Source organism: Melospiza georgiana, unplaced genomic scaffold (assembly GCF_028018845.1).
Source record: "Melospiza georgiana isolate bMelGeo1 unplaced genomic scaffold, bMelGeo1.pri scaffold_29, whole genome shotgun sequence".
In the NCBI taxonomy this organism is placed as follows: domain Eukaryota; kingdom Metazoa; phylum Chordata; class Aves; order Passeriformes; family Passerellidae; genus Melospiza; species Melospiza georgiana.
Genome location: NW_026652215.1, coordinates 1,232,992 through 1,253,918, shown reverse-complemented (window position 1 = coordinate 1,253,918; position 20,927 = coordinate 1,232,992). Strand labels below are relative to the sequence as shown.

At 52.2% G+C, this 20,927-nt stretch overlaps 1 pseudogene; it reads left to right on the top strand.

Annotated features, from left to right (window-relative positions):
* LOC131096333 (zinc finger protein 850-like) overlaps window positions 1-20,927 on the top strand; it is a 560,498-nt pseudogene that overhangs the window by 232,922 nt on the left and 306,649 nt on the right.

The window sequence follows — 20,927 nt, the reverse complement described above, 5'->3', positions numbered from 1 at the left end:
ACTGGGGAATAAGGCAAACAAGGCTGGGCCCAGCACGGCGCCCTGAGCTCACAGCTACCTGAGTTTGGAGCTCCCCTGTCCACTTCTCTGCCCCACTGTCCCTGAGCTGCCTCAGGGGCCTGTTATGGGAGGCAGGGACAAAGCCTTGCTGAAGTCCCAGCTGGCAACAACCACTGCTCTCCCCTCACAAGCCCAGCCAGTCACTGCAGCACAGGTGGCTATGGGATTGGTCAAGCATGGTTTCCATTCCTGTTATTCCACAGGCTTAGAGATGGCATCCAAGAGGAGCTGTTCTGTCACCTTTCTGGGGATGGAGCTGAGGCTGATGGCCCTGCCGTTTCCTGGCTCTTTCTTGGTGCCCTTTTGCAAGACTGCAGTGATGTTGTCTTTCCTCCACTGCTCATGTCTCTCTCCAGGGCTGTCTCCTTCCCTGACCTGCTGGCAGAGCACCCTGTGCCAGAGGCAGGAGCAGAGATTTCCCTTGACCCCAAAAGGGAACACTGGGCTCAGGCCGAGTGTCAGTGTGACCTGACAACGGGAGGAGAAGGCATGAAGGAGCAGAGCTCACACAGGGCTGAGCAGGCAGTAGAGCCCTCGTGGCTCTGGGCTTGCTCTGCAAGCTCCTTGGCCTCTACTTTCTCCACAGAGAGAGAGGAACAGCACCTCAAAGCGACCAGGAAACCCGGCCACGGAGCGAGGCTGGGGCTGTGACACCTCAGGGAAACCGGACACGGAGCGGGACTGGGGCTGTCAGCCCTCAGGGAAACTGGCAATGGAACGGGGCTGAGGCTGAGACACCTCAGGGAAAGCGGCCATGGAGTGGGGCTGGGGCTGTGACACCTCAGGAAACCGGCCATGGAGCGGGACTGGGGCTGTGACACCTCGGGGAAACTGGCAATGGAGTGGGACTGGGGCTGTCAGCCCTCAGGGAAACCGGCCATGGAGTGGGACTGGGGCTGTGACACCTCAGGGAAACTGGCCATGGAGTGGGACTGGGGCTGTGACACCTCAGGGAAACCGGCCATGGAGCGGGACTGGGGCTGTCAGCCCTCAGGGAAACCGGCCATGGAGTGGGACTGGGGCTGTGACACCTCAGGAAACCAGCAATGGGGCTGGGGCTGCGGCTGTGACACCTCAGGGAAAGCAGCCATGGGTGTGGCTTGGCCTTTGACACCTCAGGGAACTCACCATGGCAGCCACCTCCAGGGGTTTTGAAGTACTTGTTTCTTGGTTTAATGCCCTTCCAAGATCAATTTTCCTGATCCTTATCCATGTTTTGGACAAGTATTGCCTCCTGAAGAGGCCACCTCCTGGATGTGCAGTGATTCCATCTGATCCAGCTGTGCCTCTTCCTTTCTCAAGGGATGGATAGAGGGGCTCTATTAAAGGTGGCATTTCCTGCAGGAAGGGAGGCGATGCCAGGCACAGCCACAGGAGGTTATTGCTCTGCCTCTGGGCCTGAGCCCTGCTGAGGCTTGAGCTGCTCTCTCTGCTGCTTGGCACTGCAGGCACAGCCCGGACAAGATCAGCACGGCCCAGAGGAATTGTCCCGAGCAGGCTCAGGGCACTCGGGTACTGAGCTGTCCTGCTGGGCTCCCTCTGTGGGAGACACGTCCCGAAACCTGGGAGTGGCTGCACGGGGTGCCCATGGTGGGGAAAGGGCAGAGGGGGAGAGCAAGGCTCCAGTGTGTCCTGAGAGGGCCTGGCTATGTGCCCGTGGGCTGTGGAAGCTGTTCCATGGGCAGGTGGGCAAGCAGGAGGGAGGGACAAAGGTTGGGAGCGACAGCTGTGGCACTGCAGATTTCCCCAAGCATTTAGTGAGGGTTTCCTGTGTGGGAGGGAGAGAGCCCCAGGGCCCTGGGCTGCTCCAGCTGCCCCTCCAGGCATGTTGCACAGCACCTGCAAAGAGCGTGGAGAGTGACCAGGAAGCACAGCACAGGCTCCCACAGCCTTACCCTACCCCCCTGCAGTGCCCAATTCCCCAAGGCAGAAGGGGATCCCAGCACACCATGGCAATGGTTCTGTAGCATCTGTGCTCCCTTTTCGACTGGCATGTGACTTGGAGTAGTTGGAAATGCTGGTGAATGGTACTTTGAAGACCTTGCCAGATGTTGAAGGCAAGTTCTCAATGTACCTTTCCTGCCAGAATAATCCGTGTCAGTGTGGCAAGATCTCACTTGTGCCATTTCCCTTAAATTTCACTGAAGGTTGATCAGTTCTGGAAACCTTGCCCAGCTCCCTTCTGGAGCCCTGAGGGATCCCACAGGATCGCTGTCAGTGGGAGGAAGGGGCATTTGGCTGTCTAATCTCCTCCCGTGTGCAATGGGACTGTGTCCTTCTGTGTGCTCTGTGCAGCCACAGAGAAGAGCAGAGAGGGAAGGGGCTGGGCCCAGGGCTGTGCCCTGGGGCTGAGCCTTTCTCAGCTCCTTTGCTGCCCCCAGGGAGCCTGAGCTGCTTCTGTGGCCACTGCCAAGCCCTGGCCCTGCCTGGGGCTGGGTTTGGATCTGCTGGCAGCTCCAGGGAGTCCTTTCTGCCCTGACTGCCCCGCATGGGGCTCCTTCCATCCCAGTGTGGGGCCACTTCAGGCAGGAGGTCCCCCTGGCCCTGCTCCTGAGTGGAAGGCAGAGCCCAGGGAATGCCTTGGAGGGCACCAATCACCCAGGTGCCCTCACTGCCACTCAGGCCTGAAGGAGAATCTTCAGCAGTGCCATTGGAGCTGTTGTGTCCTGCCTTTCTTTGCAGCTGAGCCTGTTTCTAAAGATGATCTGGCTTCCCAGCCCACGTTCAGGATTGAGCCTCTGGGAGATGGTGAGGGTAGGTCAAGGCCTTTCCCCTGGGAGAGCTGCCAGCTCAGAGCCCAAAGCTCGGCCGGGGGGCATCGTGGCAGGTGCCAGAACAGAGCCATGCATGTGTGTGCCCACGCCCTGCACGATCCACTCACAAGTTCTGCTCAGCACTGGCAGCTGTTTGGAGGAAGGTGGGCCCTGGCCCAGCTGAAAAAGTCCAGATGATTTTTTGATTTCACCCGATTTTGCAGAAGCATGACATCCTGAATATGCCATTAAAGAAATTGAGAATTTTTCATTCTGTTAAGTTGTACTTTTTGTTTCTCAAGTGATGGGCCAAAAGGCAGGATAGAAGGAGGTGTTTCCCCAAAGAAGCAGAGGCCGATTGGCAGCTCCTGCTGCAGGATGGAAGGCCAAGCCAAACACAGGCATGGGCATGGGCACAGGCTCAGAAGGTAATTGCAGTGCCGGGCTCAGCAGGGCTCAGCCCTTGGCAGGGCTGCGTGGCTGCAGCTCTTCCCCCAGGGCCTGCCCTTGCATGGCCCAGCAGCAGCCAAAGCTGGAGGTGCCTTTGGAGCTTGTTCACAGCCCCGGGGAAGGGGGACTCATGCACCAACGTCCCTCCCACTGAAGCTGCTCCGGAGCTGGCCCTGAGTGCCCAGAGGCCCAAGGCACAGGAGCAGCCCCGCGCGGGAGCCCTGCCGCGAGCCCAGGGCCAGAGCCAGCCTTGGCTCCCGACTGGGCAGGGGCTGCACTGGGTCCTGACAGGGCCTGACTCTGTGCCCTGGGGCTGGGGGAGCTGTCATGGGGCAGGGAGGGCCAGGGCTGGCAGGGGCTGCTCAGGGATGGGTGTGGCCCGTGTCCCTCCAAGCAGCGACTGCCCAAGAAGCTGCACTGCCCCCGGGCTCTCCTCCCTCCTCCCGGCCTGCTGGGCTTTGTTGGGTGGCACAGCCTGTGCCAAGGGGCGCAAGGTGCCTGCAGGCCCCAGCTCTGGGGGAAAGGAGAACATCCTGCCCGCATCTGTAGGGGCCTGAGTTAACTTATGTATTGTAAGTATATGTATGGCAGTTAAAGATCTCTCTATTGTATTAGTGACCCTGCCCTGATTCTGGTTATTGTAAATGGGCTGCAGCTGTGATGTCCTTGATTGGGCAGCAGCTGTAGCCCATGGAGGTAGCTGAGATAAAAGGGGGTGGGGTGGTCAGGGAGAGCCTGGGAGAGGAGCCCTGACCGAGAAGCAACAACACCACTGCTGTGAAGATCTGCCATGAGAAAATCATCAAGAAGGTATGAGACTCAGGAAATATAATTAGACAACAATATGAATACAACACGCATCCACCATGCTGCCAGCTCAGCAGTGCGGCACAGCACGGGCTGACGCTCCCCATTGCTCCCACAGGTGCAGCTGGAACCACAGCACATGTTCCTGATGCCCAGAAGGGCCTTGCACAGGGGTTTCTGTCAGGGAACAGGCTTCTGGCTAGGGTTACTGGCAGGCCTGCTTGTTTTGGAGCTGATCTTCATCTTATGCTCTGTCTGAATTTGGACTTGCTGGAAGAAAAAGGGTGAGTGTTTAGTTCACCTTTCCCTCGAAGAGCTTCTTTTGAAAGTCTACTCTACATAGGAAACATTGCCAGTGAGGCTGCAGGGTAGGTGTGGCCAGTCCATGATTGTCCAAAGAACTCTGCTGAGGGTTCTGCTGCTGCCCAGAGCTTTCATTGGCCTCCTAATTGCTGGGCCTTGTCCTGGGGGGCCCACTGGGGCTGCAGCCAGTGCTGGCTCCCACTGAGCCTGCCTGGCCAAGAGCAGCCCCAGGGGCACAGGGCAGAGGCAAAGCTCGGTGGGGAGGAGAAAGAGCAGGGACGAGATTGCCCTTGAAAGGCAGAGGCACTCTGGGGCCCGCTCCTGGCCAGGGAGCCTGCCCAGAGCCGTGCCCTGCTCGCCGGGGCCTTGAGGGACAGCTGTGCAGCTGGGCCAAGCTGTGCCAGCAGCTCCAGCCGTGCTGGGGAGCCTTGCCAGCTCTGGGCCAGCTGTGCAGGAGGGTCCCTGTGTGCCACTGGCAGCTGGGGCCTCAGCCACCTCCTCTGGAGAAGAGTTGTAAGACAGTGGCTGCACCTCACACCCAAACAGCAGGAGCAGCTCCTCCAGCAGTTAGAAGGGCCTGCGCAGCCCTGTCAAGAGTTCTGAGAAGAAGACTGCAGAACAGCCATCGACAAGGAAATCTCCTATTCTCCTGGAGATCCCACTGACACCTCCTCTCTCCATGTATATCCCCAAGCTACTTCCATCTCCTTTTTAATCCTCTTCTGTCCTGTCCCGACTTCTTCTATAGACCCCAGGAGCAGCCCAGCACCCTACAGCCCCTTCTGAGACTAACATGTTGTTTCCTCTGCCCCTGAACCCCCTGGTCCTGCCCTCTAAAAAACACTGAAGTTATCCCCGCTCACTGCCAGTCTGGGTGATGGCCCTTTCTTTAGTTGCACTACAGGGAAGGTGCCGTCACCCCAGTGTTTGGGTGGCAGCAGCAGCAAAGCCCAGCCGGCAGCAGCACTGGCTGAGCTCCATGGCCAGAAGCAGCCGTGGATGCCCACGGTGTGGGCAGGCAGGAGCCAGGCAGGGGCTGCTGTGACCAGAGGCGGGGTCCCGAGGGCTGGGGGAGCCCAGGGGGCAGGCAGCAGCATGGGACCCCCAAGAAAAAGAAACCCCATTTGCTTAGTTTTTCAGTTTTAGAGATTAGAAATTTGTAGAAATATTTCAAAATATATTTTCTGTAGAGAGACATCCCCAAATATATCTTCCCAATTACTATAGTGTTGAAAGATTTTTGTAAGTAGTTTTAGAACTGAGAGAACAAGTGACCACATTTTGTCTTCACTTTTCATTCTTAGAAATATTTAGAAATATCTTTTGTAGAGAGAAATCCCCAAATGTTTCGTTTATGTTTCCACAACACATCTCTATTTTTGAAGCTAGTTTTAGAGTTCTGAAAAATATTTCCCCCTTTTACAATAAAAAATAAAATTGCATTTCAGTGGTAATCTTTATTCTAGGAAGAAGCAAGACCCCTTCAGCCAGCCAGCCTGCTGCAGAGGCTCTTTTCCCGCAGCAGCTTTGTACCTAGTCACAACCAACATACATAAAACCCTTTCCCAGATATTTCCTGGGATTTTTGACAAGCTCACATCTTAGTCTTCTCAGACAAACTTTGAGCACAGAGGGAATCCTATTAGGTTACCATCTTTGTTTGCTTCTGGTGGAACTCCCTCAGTTCTAGAGCAGGGCCTTCTCTCAGCTTCCTGCTGCCCCCGGGCTCTCCTCCCGGCCTGCTGGGCTTGGTTGGGTGGCACAGCCTGTGATGTTGCTCCCACATGTGACTGAGGGCACTGCTTAAGCAGAACCTATCCATCCTGTCTGCAAAAACATTTGTCACTGAAAGACACCATTTTCTGAAATAATTTGGGGAGAAGCTTGGTCATGAAGCTTCTCCACCAAAGGTGGGGCTTTCCAGGTGATATCAGCACACCTTTCAGGGCGGGCAGGTGCCTTACTGTGCAGAGAACTGTCTCCCAACCCACTGGGCCTGAGGGGCATTTACTCTACCACAATGCCAAGATTTCGGCTGCAGCAGGAGGAGGAGCTGTGCTGAGTGAGAAGCTGAATCAGAAGCTTCAGAGTGCTCAGAAAGTCCTCACAAATAGGTACCTGTCAGTGGGGATGTGGATCATTCCTCTTGGGTTCAGGTGCAAACAGGGCATTTTGAGTAACATTTGCAGCCTGCACTGGCTCTCTCAGGCCTTACACAGCCCGAGGCAGCAAAGGAAGACTTGGAAAAAAGCATTAATTCCATAAAAGTGGTGTTGGGAAAGCAGGAGATAGCAAAGCACTGCTGAAAGCACGCAGTGTATATGATGTAAAATTATTGTTTTATTGATATACTGCAACATATTTTTCGAATGGTAGGAGGAGAAAGAAATAATGATCAGTTATCTCATTATTAATGTTAATTTTCTCTTCCAGTATTGCCCGCGGGTTGAGTTATTTATTAAGCATGACAGTTGGGCTTTAATGTATCAGCTGTAGATTCCAGTCACAGCAGTCTAGTTTAATAATTGCATTTCTTTCTCCCTCATTTTGACTAATAGCATACTTATAGCAATTATCAAAATTCATCATAGCACAAAAATAAACCATTTGAAACCTCACCAAAAATGGCAGCACAAGAGAGCTCTGCTTAGCATTTAGTGGAGAATTCAGAACAGTTTCTTGGAAAACAAGGAACAGCTTCTCTGATCATTCAACAGCCACAATGTGAACATGGACACTCAGTGAAAGCCAAGAGTGCTTCAGGTGAGCCAAGGCAGTGTTGAATAGGCTGCTGTCACTAAAAAAGCGCATTCAAACTTCACGGGAAATTCCCTCTGAAAATGCAAATTCATATGTGCTTCTTTAGCTATAGGTAGTTCAGCCAAGCCATGGCAGTTTACCAGCACTGGCAGAAAGTTGTTTTAACACTGCATCATCAAACTGTTCTGGAGACTTCACAGTCTGCCTTGGAATGGCTGTAGATGCCAAGTGGACACAGCTTCTGCTGTGAGGAACTTAAAATCCTCCTTACTGCTCTTCCAGACTCTTTAAAGACAAGGTTTAACTTCCAGCATGAGCACAGCTCTGCATAAGCTCATTGACCCCAAAACCTACAGGCATCAAGGCAGCCAGCAGAAATCCTGCACATTCCCACCATGCCAAAGAGAAATGGGGCTTATTCAAGGACTGACAAATAGGCAAGACTTTGAGGGGTGAGAGTGGAATGAAAACAGAAAACTTGAGAAAGGCCTGGTGTTTATAGTTTTGGGAGAAAGGGCAGCAGGACTGTAAGCTGCATGCTCACCATCTCCTCCTCCAGGTGCAAACAGGGACAGAGCAGCCCCAGTGAGTGGTTTCAGGCATTGAAACCACTGTAGACTTGGAATCGATTCACAAGTGAAAATAAAGACAGAATAATCACAGAATCCCAGACTGGTTTGGGCTGGAGGGACCTCAAAGCCCACCCAGTGCCACCCCTGCCATGGCAGGGACACCTCCCACTGTCCCAGGCTGCTCCAAGCCCCGGTGTCCAGCCTGGCCTTGGGCACCGCCAGGGATCCAGGGGCAGCCACAGCTGCTCTGGGCACCCTGTGCCAGGGCCTGCCCACCCTCACAGGGAGGAATTTCTTCTCAACATCTGACCAAGTACCTGGTTACACAGACACCAGGAACTGTCTCGCTCTGCAGCAGGCTGCAGTCAATGTCTGCTGAAATATGATGCACAGAATCCACCCCAGGTTCCGCCTGCACGCATTGCCTGCACTCCTCTCAGGACACAGCTCTCACAACCAGTCCCAGAGTGCTCCTGCTGCCCAGGAGGAGATGGGAAAGGGCTGTGCCCTGGCTACAGCCTTGGCAAGAGCTCAGCAAGAGCCATCGGTGTCACCGCAGCCCGAGAGACAGATCAGGGAGAGAATTTCTATTTGCCCTTTGAAGCTGAGAAGGGACCAGTTTGTGTCTGAACAGCATTCCTTCACGCCTCCCCATATTATCTAAAAGTAGCAGACTTAGCAATTAAGCAACCCTCAGATGAATAATTGAGGAAAACTAAAGATTGGAAAGATACCAAAGGCTTCCCTCACAGGACTGCAGAGTGATGCATTGCTTTGCAACTGCAGATAAGCCAGGCCACAACCAACCTCAGCCTCTGGCCACTATTTAAGAGCCAGGAGGAAAAGACTGGAAGCAAGAAAACACCAGCTTACTATAAGTTTTGCCCTGAAACTCCATTGGCACAGGAGCCCCAGGCTTTCCTGCATGATGCTTCGTGACTCCACGATGCTGTTACAGCCACGCTCAGCTGCTGCACAGCCCACACATTGTTCACTTGAGCAGCCTGAGCCTGGGAACACCAGAGAGTATTATCAGAGCACAGGGAATGCTACTCTAATTGTTGGTTTGCAATGTTATGTGACTAAACGATCATCCGGGGAAAGAAACATGGTGTATGTATAGCTAATCTACTTAGAATTTGTTGTAAATTAATCATATTGAATATTAAGACTATTCCCTATTCTCACATTAAAATGACTCCTCAGTATTTTCATCTGATCTTACCAGAAATGATGAAGCTGTACTTTGCTGTCCACCTCTCCCATTCTTACCGCTTGCACTGCCAGGAAAGTGCTAAATAGATGAATTGCCAGCTCCCTGCAGCAGAGAGCTGATCTTCTGGGCCCTGTGACGCACAGACAAGGGAGTCAAACCACAGAGGTCTTTGGAGGCTAAAGTCCTGTGTCTCTGTGGTGCTCACAGCAGCTGGTGCCAGGCAAGAGGTGAGCAGCTGCACAGGTGACCCGAGGTCTGTGGGGAGTTGGAAATCCCACATATTTTGTTCATGTGTCAAATCTGGGCTCTGTTTCCTGTGCTCACCCCATAAACTCCATAGGTGAACTCACTAAAAATGGCATCACAGAGATCCCTGCGGATCAGCTAAGTGCAGATATCAGGTCAAAGACTGGACTCACTTGCCTTGGAGATTCTTTCCAGCTTTTGTGATGCCTGACTCTATAAACTGAAGCTGGTGTTTTGCTCATTCTGCATTCTTGTCATGGCTTCTGAATCAATCCCTTCAGAACATCAGCTGAACAAGTATTGCTCTCCAGGCAGCTTCTGACACAGTAGAGGGATGGGCAATAGAAACCACACAATGTTTTTTACAAAGGTGTATTTGTTCTTTTCTAGGACAATTTTGGAATCAAGTGCTGTAGCACAAACATGTTTTCTCAGGTTTACAATAGCCTCTCACCTTTACCGGTTCTGCAAAGCCAATTGGGTGTTGAATACCACTCAGGCATGAATTAGTGGCCAATTGGCCAAAACTTCTCTTTCTTGTCTCCAGCCCAGCTTTAGCCATGACTCTGCACACTCAGAAATCACAGGGCAATGGAAGATTTGTCCTCTTAACAGCAGTAATGCAAGATGACTGCAGATGAAATTTTACATTCTAATTAATACTTGGTCCCCAGTGATGCTCCTGGGTATGCTGGCTGTTCAGAGGTGTCCCAGCTCCCCCAAACACAACTGCATCAGCCAGGACATCTCATTTCATGGCCCGTGGCAGCAGAAACACACTGCTACAAGGCTCTGAGACCAGTGGGCCGCACTACAGAGCAGATAATCTCCAGCAGGGGTTGGAGGAAGAGTTCTGCTTTGAGCTCACCTGAAGATGATCAATAGCTGCACCACCAAATTTGTTTTGTTGTTGCCCATCAGAACTAAGGAGAAGAATTTCTCAGGAGCTCCTGCCAACCATTGCCGTGAGCTATTTGAACTCATGTCCTTGTCCCTTTCCCAGGTCTGCTGTGTGAGGAGCCACCTCCACAGTGCTGCCAGACACCCTGGGGCCACCAGCCCCTCGCTGGAAGGGTTCCAGCCAGGTACTGCCAGCTCTGCGTGTGCTGGGGACATCACCTCCTGCACACACACCTCGTAAATGCCCTATAAATCCCGGCACTGGAGTGGTGCGTGTGCATTACTATCAAGGTATGTCACTGCTTCCATAATAAAATTATTTCAGTGGGTTGTAAGTCAGCTCTAAAACTCTCTTTGGGCTAAAACTTGGCATGTCCCCATATGCAAACACACTCACACAGCCTGATTTCTGGGAAGGGGAGAGACTGTGCATTACTCCTGAATTCTGCACAGGGGCAGAGGGTATTCTCACGGGGAGAAGCTGCAGAGCACCCGCGAGGCCAGTGGGGAAAGGCAGAGACTGCTGGAAATGGGACGGCCACAAACCCACCCATCACTGCCATTCCAGCCTCCTTTCCATCGCCCCGCTCCGGGAAAGGGGGACGGCATCTTGTCTGCTCTTGGGGACGGTGAGCAGAGGTTTATATGTTTTCCCAGCTCTGTCTGAAACTCGGAGGGTACAGGGACACTTCAGAGTCCCCCTGCATAGGCTGCTTCAAAGGAGGAGTCCTTGGAAGCTCACCGGCACTAAACCCATCCTTTAAACAAGCTTTGCTTTGCAAGAGTTTGGATGCTCCTTGACTGTTACTGCAAACTGCAGAGGGAAAACATGTTTGCAGTGCCAGGACTGTCCCGGGATGTTGTGTTGTTTCTGTAGAAGTTGGACTTTCTGTTCCCGCTATCATGTAATGGTTCTGCGCTGGTTATCTTCTCCTTTCCTTGTGCTGCCAGTTATCCCAACTCCTTCCCAGTTGCCTTGGACACTAATGTATCCGGTCTCAAATCCCTCCCCGGTGCCCTGTCCGTCACTCGGCGCTCGCACCCTTCTCACTAGAAACTTCCAGCTAGAGCGTTGAGTGATTGGTTCAGGGACCAGGGCCCCACCCTCAAGTTATCTCCATTGGGGTTCTCCCTAAGTCAATCTTTTGTATCCCGCTCCCCTCTGAAACTCTATTCGCCAGAGGGTCGACTCCTCCCCTGTCTCCCTCCCTCCGTAGAAGCTGTTGCAGGAGTCTCCCCCCTTCCCTGTCCGGCTGTCGATTCCCCTGGGACCCAGTGAACCTGGATTCCCCACAGCTGGACAGCGCTCTCTTTTTTCTGCTGGCTGCAGCCATAAGCCGTGCCACGTCCCGCCGCAAGGTGTGGCTGCTGTCACAGCACAGGGCGTTTGCCTTAGGCGCTCTCCCCAGCCACGGAGATCGGGACAGTGCTGCCCTGCTGCGAGCGGTGCTGGATAGCTGGCCGGGCCCTCCCAGAAGGACAATCCTTGCCCAGCTTGACCGCTTCACTGGGACATGGCTGCTGTTAAAGAGTGTAAATCCCACTGCTCACAGAGGTCCCTCCTGCAGGGCCCTGCGAGCTTGGCACTGTCATAGGAAGAAGAAATCTGCTGCAGGAAGCTGCATCCAACAGTGCTTGCACAGTTAGTGGGAAGAGGGGAGGGATTTTCAAGAAGCATAAAGAAAAGGGGAGCATAGAGAAAAAGGGAGCCTCCTGCTGTCTCTTGAAATCTCCCCCAGCCTGAACAAGCTCTCTTTGGGGCTAGAGACTCCCAGAATCAGAATGGGGCAGTGCCTGCTGTAAACTCAGCATCTTTGTGATGTCTGCAGCTGCAGGTGTTTGTAGACTTGACCTTTTGTGATAAACAGTAAGGACATTTCCTTCATACTTACTTTGCAAGTCTTCTAGGAAACACACCAAACCCCAGGCAGTCATTTGCTGTGATGTTTTGTTCCCTGAATAACACAAAACTCCACCTTTATGTCAGTGTTGCTCTGGTTTGCTGAGTCAAAATCCACATCTGGCCTGAGGGAGATGAGTCATTTGCCTGGGTGCTTCCACTCCTGCTGCAGCCCTGAGATGGTCCACATATAGAAAGAAGAGATGTAGGGAAAGAACTGTAACAACGTATTATCATGTAATCAGGTGGTAAAAAAGAGGAGTGTAATTGAAAGTAAGGATATTCTTTAATTTCATGCAACTATATTTAGTGATATTAGTGGTTTGAGCATTGCTGTACATCCTCCCAACTAGAAATTACCTGGTTCCACCATGTGGACTCAGGAGAATGTAACAGCTCCATCTTTCCAGGGAGGAGGCAGCACTAGGACCACAGTGATTGTTTCACACAGTAGACCGGAGCACACAGTTTGCTCCAGCTCGGAGCATGGGCTCATCCCAGCCTAAGAACTCCTGAAGGCTAAATGATTAGAAATAGCATTACCACAGGATCTATGATGGCTATCATGAGATAATCGTCACACATCTGGATTTTTAAGACACAGAGCATAGTCAGGTGCTTTCCAGTCCCTGGTGACATGACCTAATAGCAACACGTGCCTGGAGCTGCGCTAGTGCAGCACTCTGTGCTGGGGGAAGGAGGCACTGCTGGGCTGGGAGAGCACACAATTGGCAGCCCATGGCTGTGATTTTACACAAAGCTGTTTGTGTCTTGTAAATAGATTTCTTTTCCTTCAGTGGTAGGGAGCCAGGAGGTGCATTGGTCAGCAGCAGAACAGAGAACATCTTGGTGCAGAGCCAGGAGCAGGGGAAGGACAAGCCTTCCAGCACAGGGTACTCACATGGCTTTTGAAATGAAGAGCTGCAGCAAATGTGGAAGGGTAAATAAAGCCAGGAAATCTTTTGCTCTGTGAATGAACTCCCTGCTATTTATGATGCTGAGTTTCCAGGGATGTTGCTTTGGAGCTGGGCTCCTGCTGGGCAAATGATTCTTCCCAAACTGAGGTGGGTGCCATGTTATCATTCCCTGGCTCTACCTGTCCCTATCTGGCTGCTCCTCAAAGCTCTGGCTTCAGCCCAGTCTTCTGCCTTCTGAGCGGCAAGATTTAAATGGTCCTTATCATTCAAAAGACTTGACTTCAAATTGAAATTTTAACAACTGATTAAATCAGCTCCCTCTGATCTAATGGTTTTGGTGTCTGGGAACAGTGCAGACAGGACTGAGATGCTCAGTACAGGCTGCAAAACCTGCTGGAAATGCACGACAGTATTTAGGTTGTTCATGACACTCCCCTCCCATTTCCTCATGCTGTTCCTGCCCTGTACTGGGTGGGTGAGGCTGTGCATGCCCTTTGAGATGAGATGAACTTTTGGGGTCAGCTGCCTAATTGCCAGGAGGTGCCAAACTGTTTGGGTCACTGGTGTCCTCTGCCTGCCCTGCAATTCGTAGCCACCATTTCTCTCACCTCTTACTTCTTCTCCCTGGTACCTGTGCCATTACTTCAGCTTCTCAAACCTTTTTTTCTGTTTCTCCTCCCCTCTGGAAGTTGTCGGATCTTCTCTTCTCTTCCCAGGGAAGTGATGTGGGCTCATTTTCCTTCTCCAGTCTTCACACCTGGTTTGTTCCTTCCATGTGCTGGCAGATGGATGTGGAGAAAACATCAGAGAGTGAACCAAGTCATTTACACCAAGAGAGATTAGATTATGTTATCACTGGCTTGTTTAGAATCATGGAGTCAGAGAATCCTTAAGGTTGGGAAAGACCTTCACAAAAATCAATTCCAACCATCAAGCACCACCATCACTATGTTCACCACTAAACCACACCCAAGTCCCGCATCAATATGTCTTCTGAGCTCTTCCAGGGATGGTGATTCTACCAGTGCCCTGGGCAGCCTCTTCCAATGCTTTACAACCTTTTCCAAGAAGAAACGTTCCCTAATTTCCAATCTAAACCTCTCCTGGTGCAAGTTGAGACCTTTCCCTCTTGTCCTGTCCCTGTTCCCATGGGAGCAGAGCCTCACCTGGCTCCACCCTTCTGTCAGAGACTTGTGGAGAGCCACGAGCCTCCCCCTGAGCCTCCTTTTCTCCAGGCTGAAACCTGGAGAAACTCAAACTCACAGTTTGAGTTGATTCAGAGGAACCAACAAATCTGTTTTAGGTACTGTTAAATGATGCTGGCTGCTCTTAGTAGTAAAAACCAGAAAACAAAGGAGATATGCCCAGCAGCTCAGTGTGGTGAGTTGTGCTAGGAAAGAGCCCACTCCAGACTCCAATGGCACAAGCATCAGCACCAGATTCTGCCTGGGATAACCTCTGTGGATTCCTCCCTCAACTTAGGCAGCTGAAATAATAACTGATCCACATGAACCAAATCTTGACAGTGGGTACATTTTTCCCTACTGTTTCCAAACAAATATCAAACATAAACAGTGAGAAATTATTTCATCTCTACTAATGAGTGGCAGCATGAGAACTCAGCAATATGTTAAGAGAAAATCTCCCTGGTACTCTGAATTAAACTTCTCCTGGAGTGAAGCAAGAACCCTTGTGAATGAAAAACTCCCTTTCCAGACTCAGAGATTGTTTTTATAAAGTATTAAAAAAAAAGTATAATGTTCCAAAACTCAGCCAGGAAAGCAGTGGTAATAAATCTTCCCTAATGCCTCTGAAATTAAACTATGCTTAGCCTGAATTTTTTCAGTTTGGAGTGGATGTATACACAATATTGCTAACATATCCCTGCAGTAGATGTGTGCAGTGTGTGCTGCAGTGCCCAGCTGCTGGCTCTGTCACCCCAGAAACTGCTGCTCCATCCCCACGGGCTGCAGGCCCCCATGGGCAGGGCTGGGCCGTGGGGGCTGCTCCCCTGCACGGCCTCCCCTTCACATCCCTGCCAGAGCCATGGGCAGCTGCCTGTGGCCCCCAAGCGCGCTCAGGAACTGACCACTGCTGCTGGAGGCCTTGGTGCTGAGCCCCTGAGTCATCTCTCACTCGGACATGCTCACAAACAAAGGAGGAACAGGGCCTCAGTGGCCCGAAGAGCTGCCCACAGAACCAGGAGGACCTGGACGAGTGGGATTGCAGAAGCGGCGCGGGGAGAACATCCAGGCAGGCTGCCAGGGGCTGAGGCTGGGGCAATGGGAAATCTGCAGTGTAAAGGAAACAACACAGCATCTGGTATTTTGAAACACAGCTAGAGTTTTTCTGTGCATTCTGACTATGAGTCACCAATGGTAGGCTGTGAAATTCCTAATACCTGTCTGGCCTTTGGGGCTGAGCTGTGGGATGAAGCTCTGGGAGGAGACCTGGGAGAGATCCTAGAGTGAGCCAGGGTCTCCCATGTCAGAGCAGAGCCCGGAACAGCGGGAAGGGATCCATGGCAGCCTCGCTCCCCCTCTGCCCTTTCACAACCATGGGCCAAAATACATCCTGAAGCACATTGTGAGAGAACTGCTCAAAGGGAATGGTGGGTGCATTCCCACAGCCTTGTCCTGAGGCTCAGCAACCGAGGGCTCTGGCTGCACATCGGGACACGCCGAGCCCGGAACAGCGGGAAGGGATCCATGGCAACATCGAAGCCCTGCTGCTCCTTCCATGCCCTGCCGGGCTGTTTCCCCGCCTGGCCTGGCTGCAGCTTCTCCCCAGCCTCTGCAGAAAGGCATTGGGCATCAGCTGCCACACAGCCCCAACTCACCAGGGATCCCCTGCATTTTCCCAGTCCCCAGTAACATCCTGAGGTGTGGCTGCTTGGAGGAGGGAGGGCCATAGTCAACCCCAAAGGCCTGGGGGAATTAGGATTTTCCTGATCCTTATCCATGTTTTAGACAAGTATTGCCTCCTGAAGAGGCCACCTCCTGGATGTGCAATGATTCCATCTGATCCAGCTGTGCCTCTTCCTTTCTCAAGGGATGGACAGAGGGGCTCTATGGAATGTGGCATTTCCTGCAGGAAGGGAGGCGATGCCAGGCACAGCCACAGGAGGTAATTGCTGTGCCTCTGGGCCTGAGCCCAGCTGAGGCTTGAGCTGCCCTCTCCGCTGCTTGGAACTGCGGGCACAGCCCAGACAAGATGGGCACAGCCCAGACAAGATGGGCACAGAGGAATTGTCCCAAGCAGGCTCAGGGCACTCGGGTACTGAGCTGTCCTGCTGGGCTCCCTCCATGGGAGACACGTCCCGAAACGTGGGAGCGGCTGCAAGGGGTGCCCATGGTGGGGAAAGGGCAGAGGGGGAGAGCAAGGCTCCAGTGTGTCCTGAGAGGGCCTGGCTATGTGCCCCTGGGCTGTGGGAGCTGTTCCATGGGCAGGTGGGCAAGGAGGATGGAGGAACGGAGGTTGGGAGCGACAGCTGTGGCCCTGCAGATTTCCCCAAGCATTTAGTGAGGGTTTCCTGTGTGGGAGGGAGAGAGCCCCAGGGCCCTGGGCTGCTCCAGCTGCCCCTCCAGGCATGTTGCACAACACCTGCAAAGGGCGTGGAGAGTGACCAGGAGGCACAGGCTCCCACAGCCTTACCCCACCCCCTTGCAGTGCCCAATTCCCCAAGGGAGAAGGGGATCCCAGCACACCATGGAAATGGTTCTGTAGCATCTGTGCTCCCTTCTCGACTGGGATCATGACTTGGATTAGTTGGAAATGCTGGTGAATGGTGCTTTGAAGACCTTGCCAGATGTTGGAGGCATGTTTTGAATGCACCTTTCCTTACAGAATAATCTGTGTCAGTGTGGCAAGAGCTCACGTATGAGCCAGTTCCCTTAAGTTCCTCTGAAGGTTGATCAGTTCTGGAAACCTTGCCCTGCTCCCTTCTGGAGCCCTGAGAGATCCCACAGGATCACTGTCAGTGGGAAGAAGGGGCATTTAGCTGTCCATCCTCCTCACATGTGCAATGGCACTGTGTCCTTCTGTGTGCTCTGTGTAGCCACAGAGAAGAGCAGAGAGGGAAGGGGCTGGGCCCAGGGCTGTGCCCCGGGGCTGAGCCTTTCTCAGCTCCTTTGCCACCCCCAGGGAGCCTGAGCTGCTCCTGCTGCCACTGCCAAGCCCTGGCCCTGCCTGGGGCTGGGTTTATGGCTGCTGGCAGCTCCAGGGAGTCCTTTCTGCCCCGACTGCCCCGCAAGGGGCTCCTTCCATCCCAGTGTGGGGCCACTGCAGGCACAAGATCCCCCAGGCCCTGCTCCTGAGTGAAAGGCAGAGCCATGGGAGTGCCTTGGAGGGCACCAATCACCCAGGTGCCCTCACTGCCACTCAGGCCTGAAGGAGAATCTTCAGCAGTGCTATTGGAGCTGTTGTGTCCTGCCTTTCATTGCAGCTGAGCCTGTTTCTAAAGATGATCTGGCTTCCCAGCCTACGTTCAGGATTGAGTCTCTGGGAGATTGTGAGGGTAGGTCAAGGCCTTTTTCCTGGGAGAGCTGCCAGCTCAGATCCCAAAGCTAGGCCAGGGGGGCATCGCTGCAGGTGCCAGGACAGAGCCATGCATGTGTGTGCCCTCGCCCTGCACGATCCACTCACAACTTCTGCTAAGCAATGGCAGCTGTTTGGAGGAAGGTGGGGCCTGGCCCAGCGGAAAAAGCCTAGATGATTTGTTGATTTTACCAGATTTTGTATAAGCATGACATCCTGAACATGCCATCAAAGTAATGGAGAACAGTTCCATCTTTTAAGGTGTACTTTTTGTTTCTCAAGTGGTGGGCCAAAAGGCAGGACAGAAGGAGGTGTTTCCCCAACGAAGCAGAGGCCGATTGGCAGCCCCTGCTGCAGGAAGGAAGGCCAAGCCAAACACAGCCATGGGCACGGGCACAGGCTCAGAATGTAATTGCTGTGCCAGGCTCAGCAGGGTCAGCCCTTGGCGGGGCTGTGTGACAGCAGCTCATCCCCCAGGGCTCACCCATGCACGGCCCGGCAGCAGCCAAAGCTGGAGGCGCCTCTGGAGGCCTTGAGGGATCTGGAGCTCGTTCACAGCCCTGGGGAAAGGGGACTCATGCACCAACGTCCCTCCCACTGCAGCTGGGCTTTGTTGGGTGGCACAGCCTGTGCCAAGGGCCAACAAATTGCCTGCAGGCCCCAGCTCTGGGGGAAATGGAGAACATCCTGCCCACATCCACAGTTCTGCCAGCTCAGCAGTGCAGCACAGCATGGGCTGACATTCCCTATTGCTCCCACAGGTGCAGCTGGAACCACAGCACATGTTCCTGATGCCCAGAAGAGCCTTGGAAAGGGTTTCTGTAAGGGAACAGGCTTCTGGTTAGGGTTACTGACAGGCCTGCTTGTTTTGGAGCTGATCTTCATCTTATGCTGTGTCCGAATATGGTCTTGCTGGAAGAGAAAAGGGTGAGTGTTTAGTTCACCTTCCCCTCAAACAGCTACTTTTGAAAGTCTACTGTACATAGAAAACATTCCCAATGAGGCTGCAGTGTAGGTGTGGCCAGTCCTTGATTGTCCAAAGAACTCTGCTGAGGGTTCTGCTGCTGCCCAGAGCTTTCATTGGCCTCCTAATTGCTGGGCCTTGTCCTGGGGGGCCCACTGGGGCTGCAGCCAGTGCTGGCTCCCACTGAGGCTGCCTGGCCAAGAGCAGCCCCAGGGGCACAGGGCAGAGGCAAAGCATGGTGGGGAAGAGAAAGAGCAGGGACAAGATTGCCCTTGAAAGGCAGAGGTGCTCTGGGGCCCGCTCCTGGCCAGGGAGCCTGCCCAGAGCCGTGCCCTGCTGGCCGGGGCCTTGAGGGACAGCTGTGCAGCTGGGCCAAGCTGTGCCAGCAGCCCCAGCCGTGCTGGGGAGCCTTGCCAGCTCTGGGCCCGGCTGTGCAGGAGGGTCCCTGTGTGCCACTGGCAGCTGGGGCCTCAGCCACCTCCTCTTTCCACAGTTCCACCACTGCACAAGGGTTATAAGACAGTGGCTGCACCTCACACCCAAACAGCAGGAGCAGCTCCTCCAGCAGTTAGAAGAGCCTGGGTAGCCCTGTCAAGAGTTCTGAGAAGAAGACTCCAGAACAGCCATTGACAAGGAAATCTCCTATTCTCCTGGAGATCCCACTGCCACCTCCTCTCCCCATGTATATCTCCAAGCTACTTCCATCTCTTTTTTGATCCTCTTCTGTCCCATCCCGACTTCTTCTATAGACCCCAGGAGCAGCCCAGCACCCTACAGCCCCTTCTGAGACTAACATGTTGTTTCATCTGCCCCTGAATCCCCTGGCCATGCCCTCTAAACAACACTGAAGTTGTCCCTGCTCTCTGCCAGGCTAGGTGATGGCCCCTTCTGTTGTTGCACTAAACGGAAGGTGCCGTCACCCCAATATTTGGGTGGCAGCAGCAGCAGCAAAGCCCAGCCGGCAGCAGCCCTGGCTGAGCTCCATGGCCAGGAGCAGCCGTGGATGCCCACGGTGTGGGCAGGCAGGAGCCAGGCAGGGGCTGCTGTGACCAGCGGCGGGGTCCCCAGGGCTGGGGGAGCCCAGGGGTCAGGCCGCAGTATGGGGCTGAAGAGAAAAAGAAGGCCCATTTGCTTAGTTTTTCCATTTTAGATTTTAGAAATTTGTAGAAATATTTCAAAACATTTTTTCTGTAGAGAGACACCCCCAAATATATCTTCCAAATTGCTATAAAGATTTTTGTAAGTAGTTTTAGAATCAAGAGAACGAGTGACCCCATTTTTTCATTTTTAGAATTATTTAGAAATATCTTTTGTAGAGAGCAATCCCCAAATGTTTCACTCCTGTTTACACAACACATCTGTATTTTTGAAACTAGTATTATTGTTCTGGAAAATATTTTCCCCTTATACAACTGTTGAGATGAAGGGAGAACGACCATCCTTTAATGCATCGAACTCAAGTTTATTGATCGATCAGTCACTTTAAATAACAGTGTTAAGGAACTTCATGCATATTCCAAAATCCAGGTTCATGATAGGCTAACAGAGAAAACTCTAACCACTCCTTTTGTTTTACAATACCGTTAATTGTTTACACAAAACAAAACCAGTGTTCCCACTGTGATATGAAAGGTTCCCAAAATTTCCACATCTGTTCTCAGGGTGCCATCTTTTCCCAGAGAGGGTGTTTGCTTGTTATGGGAAGACTGCCTGAGAACCTTATTGTTTATAAAGTGATGCCTGAGACAGTCTTAATTGTTTATAGAAATCAGGCTGGGAACTGCTTTTGGAACTGCTTTGCAACTACCTTTTACTTTTCTCTCAATTGTATGCCTTCATGGCCTTTTTCTTTAAGCCATGCTTGAACTAAACTCTCCACACTTCCCCCGCTTTTTTCTTTGAGAGAAAAGAGGTTAGTTTGCCAGGTTTTCTCTATCATCCTACTAACCATCTTTTGGATACAGCTACAGAAACAAGGTAATATAAGTAAAAGCAATAAGAGTACACCTAATATGATTATAGCATATATTACAAGGTTTCTTAACCATGGTCCCAATCCTAAGCTTTTAAGCCATTCATCAATTCCCAATCCTTCTTCTTCCTTAAGGCTGTTAAGCCCTAGCCGTAGCTCTTTTAACTTAGCATGAAAAGATACAGAATGATCAGATAAATTCATGCAACACATCCCTTCAAACTCTTCACACCCATGGCCTTGTGCTAACAGTAAGAAATCTATGGCAGCTCTATTTTGTAAGACAGCGTGATTAACACTCTGTACATCTGCAGTTAACACATCTAATATCTGTGAGGTCTTATTCAATTCACCCTTAGCCCAACACCCTATTTGTTTTGCTAAAGTCATTGCTTTGCTTGCAGCACCCCATGGTAGGAGAGCTGAAACCATCACTTGTTTAAATCTACTCCAGAACAACGGATCTCCTATTTGACTACAGTCTAAGTTATGTAAGCTGCGCCTTTGCCTGCTTGTCTTATGACTTAGTTGCATTAATACAGATATATTAGGGTGGAATAATGATAACTTG